Below are 11,342 nucleotides of genomic sequence, written 5' to 3' on the forward strand. Positions count from 1 at the left end.
GGGTCTTAGAGATTAAATATAAAAAAAATTCGACAAGTGAAATACCCCCATAAAAAGAAAACCTGAACAATAACCCCATTCTATGAAAAGAAGTCTAAATATTTAAAGAGAGACTTTACTGATGGCTAATTGAAAATGGCCAAAGGACATAGGAAGAAATGCTCAATGTCTGTGAAAATAAAATCAAGCCAAATTAAGTCAATACTGAAATTCCACCACATTCCATTAGAATGGCAAAGTTACGCTTATTACATAGGGAAAACCAGGAACCTCCCCAGATGCCTGAGAGCAGATTAGTGGATCAGAAAATGTGGGGTATAAACACAATGGAATTCTATTTTCCATTAGAAATAATGACATAGTGCCTTTTGTAAGGAAATGTAAAAACTTACATATATAACATGAATTAAAGGGGGCCAGACCCAAACAAACATAGGCTCCAAGCTTTCTCTTATTTCTAAAAACTGGTATATGTCCATTTTACTCCTAGAATAGTATCACAATAGCTTAATAGTAATATACATATGACCATAGAATATTAGGCTAAAAAAAAAAACTCTGAAATACAGAATCAGTTGGTTTCTCTGTCTTGATTGTTTTAAGAATTTTATTTATTGTGAAAATACTGTACAGAGGGGTTACAATTACTTGGGCAAGACAATGATTATTTTTCTAATCAACCATTGTAGCCTCCTCTTGATTTTTTTTAAAATGTACTATGTGAAGGTATTTCCTTTCACTTGGCTTTTTCCTTTAGTTTCCTATGTTTTGTACAATGTTGTCACTGAATTTGATGTTGGTACACACTGTAAGTTAATGAGAATTAGACACGGGAAGGGCATCAAACAAATCTGAGACAAAGGATAATGGGCTAACCATATAAGAACAATCTCAACAAAGCTACGTGTAGGGAATAAACTTCACACCTGTTCAGAGAGGATAAAGTTTTTAGGCAAAAAAACAGTAAAAGTGAAAAATGGGTAAAAAAACTATGATGAGATAAGTACACATTCATTGTGTTCATATGTAGTTCAAATCACTCCGTGACATTCCATTAGAAAGAACAGTATTGATACATACACTTTTCTCAATTATCATAAGTTTACATGTAGATAAGTCAATAGGTTTGTATTGCATATACATACACGTGAAAATAGTTTTGATTTCTTGACGTTCCTAAAAGCAGACAGATGTCCCTAGGTCACCAGGTTTCAAGCCAACATTGACAAATTAACGTTGACATCATTTTTGTTCAAATATTTCTGTAGGAATCTAAATAGTCATTTGAAATTGCAAACCTGGAGATCCGGATGCTCAAATATGCTCCAAATCAGAAACCCTCACATTTTCACAACTATCATAAATGTAAGCAAGACTCTCCCATGTGAAACTTCCTCATCGGTAGTCAAATACATCATCTCTTTTGATTACATAGGAATCTAACCTGTAATACATATTTTTTGGCAAGGGAGATCTTCCTAAAATATATTTGAAAGTTTATCCCATTTAGCAATAGGAATGTTGTGGACCAAGAATGCCAAATGAACTAAAAAATGGTGGGGTGAGGCCATAAGTACGAGGGGCAATTTACACAAAGCCGAAAACAAATATTCATGAGATATGGTTTCATGAGCTGATCTTGAATTGCACTCCAAACTTACAGATTTATCTTCCCAGAACATTTTAGTAATATGATAGAAAATTTATCAAACGATGCAAAAATTCTTGTCTGATAAATCATAGATTTTCTGTACAAAATATGATATCTTCAAAGAGTGCATATTGTCCCCCAAAACTAATAAATATCGGTTTTTATACTCCTGAAAGAATCTATTTTTCCATGCCACAGAAAATCAGAAGTCACAGATTTCCCTTGCAGATTAGATGACACATGAAAAATATTGAGATGATTTAGAATCTTGTGTCTTGAGAAATATGTTGCACAATTAGGTGGTTTAAAAAGTAGGTACATTTTTCCTACCCATTCTTCTTTTTGAGACACAGAAAATATTGGGAAATTTGTATTAGGAATCAAATATTATATCAGTTTTCTTAAATTTTTCTTATATTCTACATTATTAATAAGTGAAATGGAACATATTATTCCCAGACAAACGTAACTATTGTGAGGGGTAAACTTATATTTAGAAGTTAGGAAACAGTCCTTTCCTCAGATTTCTTTCTTCACCCAACAAGCTAGGCATGCTAATGGGCACTAGGCTAAATCCAAGGTTTCCCTGAAAAACTTGCATATGACTTGTATGCCCTTCATTCCCATATTTTGTTTGATTGAATGTTCTCCAATTAGGCACAATTATTCATTGTGTAAAATAGTCAAGACTCTTGATTCCTCCTAAGATCAGAAAAAAGCTGATTCTTTTATATCTGCCTGGACAATTCCCTGTAACTCATGTCCCTGTCATTGCAGAACAAAACAGTGTTATAACTTTTGCATTCTCAGGAGAGACTTCATTCCCAATTCCATGTTGGCATCTCAATATTCCCAAAGATTCCTTTTTACATTGGTAAATATCTACTGTCAGTAAGACATTCATGGAAGGGTTCATAACACGTTAAGAATCAAGGTATATGTAGGAAAAGGCCATTAATATCATATATTCTCCCTCACATGGAAACCCCTTAGTAATGAGATTGAGATATTTTAGAGGGAAATTTTTGAATTGACAGATTCTGAACTTTGGCAAAGCTCTCTATAGAATTCCTACAAAAAAGTAATCTCATCATAAGGCATTGAGTAATTTGAAACACTTCTGCCAAATACTATGCTTTCTAGACATTCAAAATTACACAGAAATATTGCAAATGCTTCTCTTCTGGCTTTTTCTCTTCTGGAGTTTGTACTGTGAGCTTGGGCATTGTCTCTGCACACTTTAGTGCAAGGCTTGAGCTCTGTCCTTTGAGAGAGACCACCACTTTCAGTTTTCTGGTGGTCATTTGGAGAAAAAAAATCTCATGGACTTTACTGCCCATGCTGGCTTTGAAACTGGTCCTCAAATATCGCCATCCTGAGTACTTAGGTTTAAAGGCCTGAGCCACTGGCACTCAGCTGTTCTTACTCTTCTCTAATAAAATACCATAAGAGTAACATATTATAAGATATTATAATGAAAAACACCTTTACAATTTGGGGGTGTGAGGAAGTTGAGGAGGTGGGGTGGGAAGAGATTGTAGGGGAAAAAAAGAAGCAGGTGATAATGCTCATAGGAAATGTACTCCTTACCTTACTCATTTAATTGTAACCCCTCTGTACACTATTTTTACACTAAAATTTTTTAAAGGAACTGAAATAGTTCCTGCTGCCTCATAGTCCAGATGGAAGAGCATGGCAAGTATTGGATGAATTACATGATAGTGATAAAACATTCTTCATTTGTGTACATGTTTTCAGTAGATGCTCAAGAAATTTCAGGGGTCATTATGAAGAAAAGTCTTCTATTATGCTATATGCACACATTTCAGGTCTAATTTATAATATTTGAATTTCTGATTTCCTATTCTTATGAAAACTGCCATAAAAAAGAATAAAATCTGCACTCGCAATTAGTGCACCTATCACACCAGACAGAAGGATAGACACATCAAATAGATATAGGCAGTACGATCTTTTTATATGTGAGTTACAAAGGGTCGGAAAGCCACCAAGAGTTCAATTCTACTGAACAATAGCAGAGTTCTCAGAAAACCTAAAAGGGAAAAAATAGAGCATGCTGTATGACCTTTGCTTTTATCATTTATACCTACAGGAAAGCATTGACTTGCAATAAGGTTGAATGACGTTCAATAAACTGAATAATCATGACAAAGATATTATGGTTCTATCAATGATAGAATAACTTTAGTCTCATCCTGATGGCACACTGCAAGCAAGGGACCAATGCTATTGAGACACCTCCTTGATGTTATTCCCTATCTATAAAGAGAGTATGGTTTCCGCCTCTGCTTCGCTGTTTATTTTGACACACATCAGAAAGGCTCGATTTATTTTCAATCTCCTAGCATGTACTAGCTTATATTTTTCACCACGCTCTCATACATAAATAACGTAATTTGTCCTGTGTTTTTTAAACTCAGTGGTTTAGCTTCTCACAGGTTCCATGTCCTATTCTATTTCCAATATATTACTGTAAGTCCAAGCAACTAACTACACAATTTAAATGTTTTCTCCCTGTGGAAGTCCATTTGAAATCTCTGAAAGTGAATCTAAATATTCGCTCACTTTCCCCACATTCATACATTAAATCTTTCATAAGAACTTGGTAAGTCGGACTTCTTGCTGTTAATCAAGTTACAAGACTGTGCTATAGTTTGGGTAAATCACATCATACTGGTAAAAGGACCTTCATAGTTCTACTGGTCCACAAGGTGTGATTCAGAATTTTGTGGAGTATTTTCAATGATTTAATGTGTAATCCATAATCTAGACATAAATTTCAATCATCAAAATATAAAATGTTCAATTTCTCTATATGAGAAAATTGGTTGCATAGAATCATGTTGACATTTCTGCAAATTTGGCTTCTGTTTCCTCTCAATGTTCAGCATGGAGTTCTATGGAATCAAACCAATAAGCATATACTATGTTCAATGGAAAAAAGTCTAAAAAGGAAAATGTATTTAAGCTGCGTTTCTAGCACAAGTCATACAATTTCATATCCCCTTTAGACCGTTACAATACTTGATGATTATTTCCTTGCTCATGTAGTCAACACTTGGTAACATGACAATGTCCTTTCTCTTAAGATGACTGAGTTTAATATAAAGAGCTCCTTTAGTTTACATTCTTTTATTTTTTTTGCGAAGATACTGTACAGAGGCGTTATTATCACATGAGCAATGTAATGAGTACATTTGTTATCAGGCATTGTTGCGTCCTCCTTTGTTTCCCATTGCCATCCCGTCCCATCTCTCCTCTCGCTTCCCCTTCCCCCCAACCACTGTCCCTGACCCCGGGGGACAAGGTTGTAAAGGTCGTTTTTCGACATACCAATCTCATTTTTGCAATAGGCCCACCTGTATCCCTATTTAAACAATTTGTTTCATGCATAAATCTCCTTTTAAATTATGATTACATCTTTATGTTTCATGTTCACTCATTGAATATTTTGCTCAATAATTTTATCTTTACAAGTGCAAATCTCTAAATCTCATCACCCTATTACTTGAAGTCTAGCAATTCTAACCAAATGAACAAAGCATGTCTAAAAGAGGCACTTTTAAATTTTGTTCTTGAAGCTTTACAACTAGTTGTAATTACTTTTTAGTTCCGTGTTTCATGATAATAGTTTAGTTTCTTCAATAAACCTGTTTATATCTTGCTGAAAGTAAAATAAGCAGCAAAGTGCCTGAAATCAGACCTCATCTAGCACCTAAATTCAATATCTGTATCTTAAATAGCAATTATAACTTAGCAATTATACCTTGGGTATACCTTAGCCCCGAAATTTGGGAACACAATGAAATATATTCACAACAGGATACTGAAATGCAGTTTTCATGGGGATATCATTCCTGGGTGAGAAGAAAATAAACAAACTATATAAAATGACTAACAAGTGTAATGTTCTCAATAAATGTCTTCCTTCCTAAAAATCAGCACCTTTTTGGATTGAACGCTGATTCCCTAATTAAAGAAAAACAGTCTACGTGGGGTGATGATCACTGTCGCCAGAAGATTTTTAATGCAATGGGTATACAGGAAATCCTTCTCATTCTTGGTTGTACAATTTCTATTTTCAAGAGGGAATATCTACAAATTCCTGTATTTTAAACTCTTTACACTTTTCAATTTTACCCATCAACTCAATGGGAATATAAAAGTAAACATGGAAATATTTTTCTGATTTTCTCTGATCAATCTTTTTAATCTAGTAGAACCAATGAAATATTGTTCATTTATTTTTGAAAAAATTACTGTGTATTCTAAATAAATGTCTATGCTTTACATATAAAGGAATTTTATTGAATGAAAAATATTCCCATGAACTTGATCACCTTACAGGAGAATACTATTCTCAATTTTGTACTGTGATTAAAAAATTTTAAAGGGAACTATATAATATAAACCCTGGTGATTTGTTGAGGAAGACAATGTCTGAAGATTACTCTTCATTTTCTCATTTGGCAAGTACCAATTTTTCATGGATTAATCAATTGAACAGTGTACATAATTGTTGGAGTATATTTGCCAGTGTCATTTTCTAATTTCATGTACCTTTAGATCAAGCCATGAATATTTAGGTTATTTATTTCCATACTATAGAAATACATTTGACATTATTTTATTTAAAAAAAATCACACACATGTAAGTAGGCCTTAATTGAATTCCTTTGTCAAAATGCCTCCATTTGAAAACTTTACCCATGATTTTAACCTGATTTTCATTGACTTAAATGCAATTTAAATAACTGTATGCTGAATGGAATCAGAGGAATCTTTTTTTTTTTATTTTCTCTACTAACTCTATCCAATTTACTAAGAATGTATATGAGTTTATAGGTAAGTATATAGATAATTATTCTTAAATAGTTGTTGAAGACACAAACACCTGCAGGTATTTCTGACTTGGTTAAAATCATATATTTCAACTTTGCAAGAATATTATACTATGTTAGGAATTGTTAAGAAAATCATCAAAATATATGCATGGATTGCTTTATGGTAAACAATATTCATTTTATTAAGTTTTGCCCATGAAGAGCATGCTTCATTTTCTGTATACATGTTACACTATGAAATATAGAAGTAGGATATTTGATACCTCATTGGAATTTCACAAGTTCCATAAAGAGAGATGCACAGTGGCTGTGGTATGATAATTTTCAAATCAAGTTCTTTTGTACAAAAATCATCTAATGTTCTAAATAATGAAGGCAACAAAGTATTTTTTCTAATGGTTGTGTATACACTGTCCAATTAGACAATGAACTACTGTAAAACCTAGCCACAACCTGAATCCAAATTCTTTCAATGGGAAAATTTTTTAAAAATCAGCATCAGTCTTCATTGGTTTGGGAGTACATAAAGATTGTGTTGCTTCAACTATATGCACAAATCTATTAGGTCTAAATTTTACATTATCTCAAATGTAAATAAAGTGTCTCGCGTTTTGTTATTTTTCAGTGTTCATCTGTGATAACTGGTCTTCTATAGTTGAATAAGTTTAGTGTAAATCATTCAAGGCAGAAGAAGATGTGAGGGAATGAATGAAAAAAAATTCAAGCTGGGATTGCTTCCTGGAGCAACTTATGTTAGTAACATGCCACATATATCTTCATTCTTTCAGTGTGACTTTTTGGGAGGCAATGTGAGTGGGTGTCTGTGTTTGTGTGTGTGTGTGTGTGTGTGTGTGTGTGTGTGTGTGTGTATGGCTGAAATCTTCTAATCAGGTACTAGGTTGTGAAATCAAACTAAAATATGTGTACAACATAATTGATCATTTGGTAAAATTATTATATGGTAGACTCAAGAATAAATATTTTTATTCTGGGAAAGTGGCTAAATATTAGAGTTTTGCCAAGTATGCATGAGGCTCTGGGTTTGATTCCTTAGCACCACAGAAGGTGAAAAATCAGGAAGTGGTGATGTGGCTCAAGTGGTAGAAACCTAGCCGTGAGCTGAAGTATTGAAGGAGGTGATAAGGTCCAGATTTCAGGCCCAATGACAGACAAAATAATTAGATTTTTTAACAAGGGAAAAGCTGATAAATTCGAGCAATAAGTACCAGTCTTTTTTAACATCATCCTCATTACCATTATCCACTCCAACCCATTTGGCCTCTAATAGCTTTATGCAATTTATAGGATGTAAATATTTCAAGAAATGGTTATATGCAGTATGCCAAAGGGGACTGATCTACCAGTGTTTGTTCCATTCATTAGCTATATTAAGTAATTATAACAATATTCATAGTCATGTTTGTATGTTTATTGTATCCTAGTATGCGATCCTTTGGGTCAATGCAAAGGAATAGGACTGCTGATTGATACAGGAACTCTGTTTTTAAGATATGAGGAACCTCCAAAATGCTTTCCAAGATGGTTGAATCTTGTCTATATTAATACTACAGACTAGCAGCATTCCCATTTGGTCACATATATGCCAGCTTCTGATATGATTTCTTTTTTTTTAACAGGATGCACTAGGAATCTCAATGTAGTTTTCATTTGAATTCTTTTATTCCTGGAAGTTGTTTCAAATTTGCAGTCAAACTTGATGTTAATGCAAGGAAGTTCCTTTGCTCTATATTATCAATCTTGTAGGGTAAGAAGGATTCATTTGCTACCTGAGCAAGCTAATATCTAACCATTATTATTAGCAACATTGATTCTTTTTTCCTTAGTAGGTATTGGTATTTTACTAGCCACATTCAAGGATAACAGACAATATCAACAGAAAGGATAATAAATTAAAATCTTAAAAGAGACATCATTAATATAAAAATATTAAATTCAATACAAGGTGCATCAAAGAGGACAAACAAATTAAGGTTACATTCATAAAAACCAACTGTGAGGAAAGAATAATTATCATCCATTGTATTCAAAACAGTACACTTGAATTTGGATTGAACAAATATCTTACCAAAATTAAAAGTAAAACATCCAAAGAGCTTGAAGATGTGTCAATATAGTAATGTATCTTACATCCATAAAAAAACTCATATTTCTTAGCAGACTTTATGTATAGAAATTCATGGTGATTCAAACTGCAGAGCTTCTGCATGGCAAAGGATATAGGTAGCAAGATCAATAGAAAGCCCAAGTATTGTGAGATCTTTACTAGCCATTCGATGGACAAGGGCCCCATATCTAAAATATATTACAACTCAAAAAACTAAATCCTCCAACAACAAGTCCTCAAAGAAACAACTGCCTTTCCAAAGTTGTTGAGCAAGGTTATATTCCCACTGAAAATGCAGCAGGGTTTTCTTCTGTCCACATCCCCTCCAGCATCTGTTGTTATTAGAGTTCTTGATTATAGACATTCTAACTGTTGTGAGGTGGTATCTCAATGTTGTTTTGATTTGCATTTCTTTTATGGCTAGAGATATTGAACATTTCTTCATGTGTCTGTTGTCCATCCTTCTTTTCTCTTCAGAGAAGTTTCTCTTTAAGTCTTTAGCCCACTTATTTATCTGGCATTTGTTTCAAAATTAATATGAAGTTTCTTGAAAAGACTGCACGGATTCATACTCATTCCTAATTGTTGTGGAAATGTATTTTCCTTTCACCATTAAGTGTAAGGGAACAGTCGGATTGTCATAGGCAGTCTTTATTATATCGAGCAATATTTCATGGACTTCTTTTTCCTCCATAATTGTCATAATAATGTGGCATGGGAACTTATCGAATGCCTTTGTACAGCTATATGAATGATCCTGTGATTCGTGTGCTTCTTCCTACTGATGTACTGAGAAGGTTTCTGCAAATTGAAATAGAGTTCCGTTGTCAACATTTTAACTTCTGTGAATTCAAAATAAACTAAATGTTTTTTATGAAAATTCTCTGAAATTAACGCTCATATAATTCCTTGCAATCACTCAATCAATCATGGGAAGAAAGAAAGATAGAAAGAATGGTGGCCTCAAACTGACAATTTCTCCTACATAGGAATACACATTCACAATAGGGTTTCAGATTTTATTGGATACTTATCAATTTGTAACATTTTTTTTCTTCTGGATGAAGGAGTTATATATTCTAGTCAAAAATTGTAGGCTCAGTATTTTAGATGTCGTCCTAGAGTTTCATGAAACTATACAAAGAATGCCATATATTTTTATGTATATCAGTATGTGATATTATTTTTGTTTATTATTACATTTTAATATGACTTCAGAATAAGACACCTCAGACAATCATCTGCTTTACTAACTTTAAAGAACATTGACATCATTTCACATGAAACAAATATGATTTATTATAACAGAGTATTGACTGATACACATTCAAGGATATAACTCCAAGATAAAAATTATGATGAGCAATAAAATTATATATAGGTATTGATATCATTCCTCTATGGATGCATAGTTGAAAAAAAAGAATATATTTTAAGTTAGTACTTGAAATAAATTAGGTCTTTATTGGCAAGAAGAATGACATATGCAGTGTGAAATATTGCTTGTCAAATTTCATCCAACCATTGTAATTTATATGCTGCCAGATTTGAAGACATGATTTTTATTTTTTCCCATTCTATTCCAGCCACAATAGAGAAATTGAGGATTTCAAGAATCATCCAGAGTACTTAAAACTTGAGGCCCCATTGTTTTCTTTCTCGGTTGGGAAGTTTCATGAAAAGACCATTATTCAAATTATCTCTGTCTACACACACTTTAGGATTCCAAACCATAGTATTCATGCTTATTTTTATTTTTTGCTGTGATAAATGCTATAACACAACTGTAAGTTTTCCTCCCATTTTATTTCTAGACAAAATGTGGAAGAGAATAGAGGGGTGTTCATGGGTGCATAGCAATAAATAATCCAAGGAAAATTGTAATATCTGTTTGGAGAATTGTGGAAAATACAGAAAATTCAAATCAGGCACATATCTCCTAAAAATAGCACAGTTGCCATGAAATTCAATGTATAAAAGAATAGTGACCATAATTTACAAATTGTCAGATTGTTTTATGTTTCAGTTGATCTGAGAATCCTGGAGTCATGAAAAGGAAATGACCAGTCTTTGCCCTATCACAATGAAAAAGATAAATCTCAAGGGACATAGTCAAAAAGGCTACAATTGTTTGTAAAACCAAAACAGTGGGGATGTTTTCTTCCTTCTTATGGGAGGATCCTGCTTTACTGAATCCGATTTACTTTAGGTGATATCAACAAAAATATATCATTTGGGCACCTTCCAAATACTATTTCTATAGGTCATTTGGATCTTGGTTGTTTGATAATATCATTATAAAATAATGATATTAGTCTTCTATTTCCTCTTTCCCATGTGTGTTTTGATGGCAGTTCCTACAAATTGCAGGTTTTGTCCTATATGTGCAGCAACACGACAATGCTTCTGTTTCAATGCTTCTGTGTAGAAAATTGCCTCCTCAAACTCGTATAAATGGAAAGAAATGTCACTGATATTAATATTACAGTTTTGAAAACAAAAAGATGTTCATATGTCTTCTCTTTTGCAAGTCAGTCACTTCACTTTCATATTAAGAAGGTTGTTAAATTTAAAAGAACGTTCCAACACAAGCTTTTGATTGTCAATATTCCCAAATTTTACTTTTCGTTCATTTAAGGATCTGCATTCAGATATTCTTATGTGCCAAACACCAGTGTCTCATGTCTGTAATTCTAGCTAA

The sequence above is a fragment of the Dipodomys spectabilis genome, unplaced genomic scaffold (genome assembly GCF_019054845.1).
Source record: "Dipodomys spectabilis isolate Male_0828 unplaced genomic scaffold, ASM1905484v1 ptg000607l, whole genome shotgun sequence".
Classification (NCBI taxonomy): Eukaryota; Metazoa; Chordata; class Mammalia; order Rodentia; family Heteromyidae; genus Dipodomys; species Dipodomys spectabilis.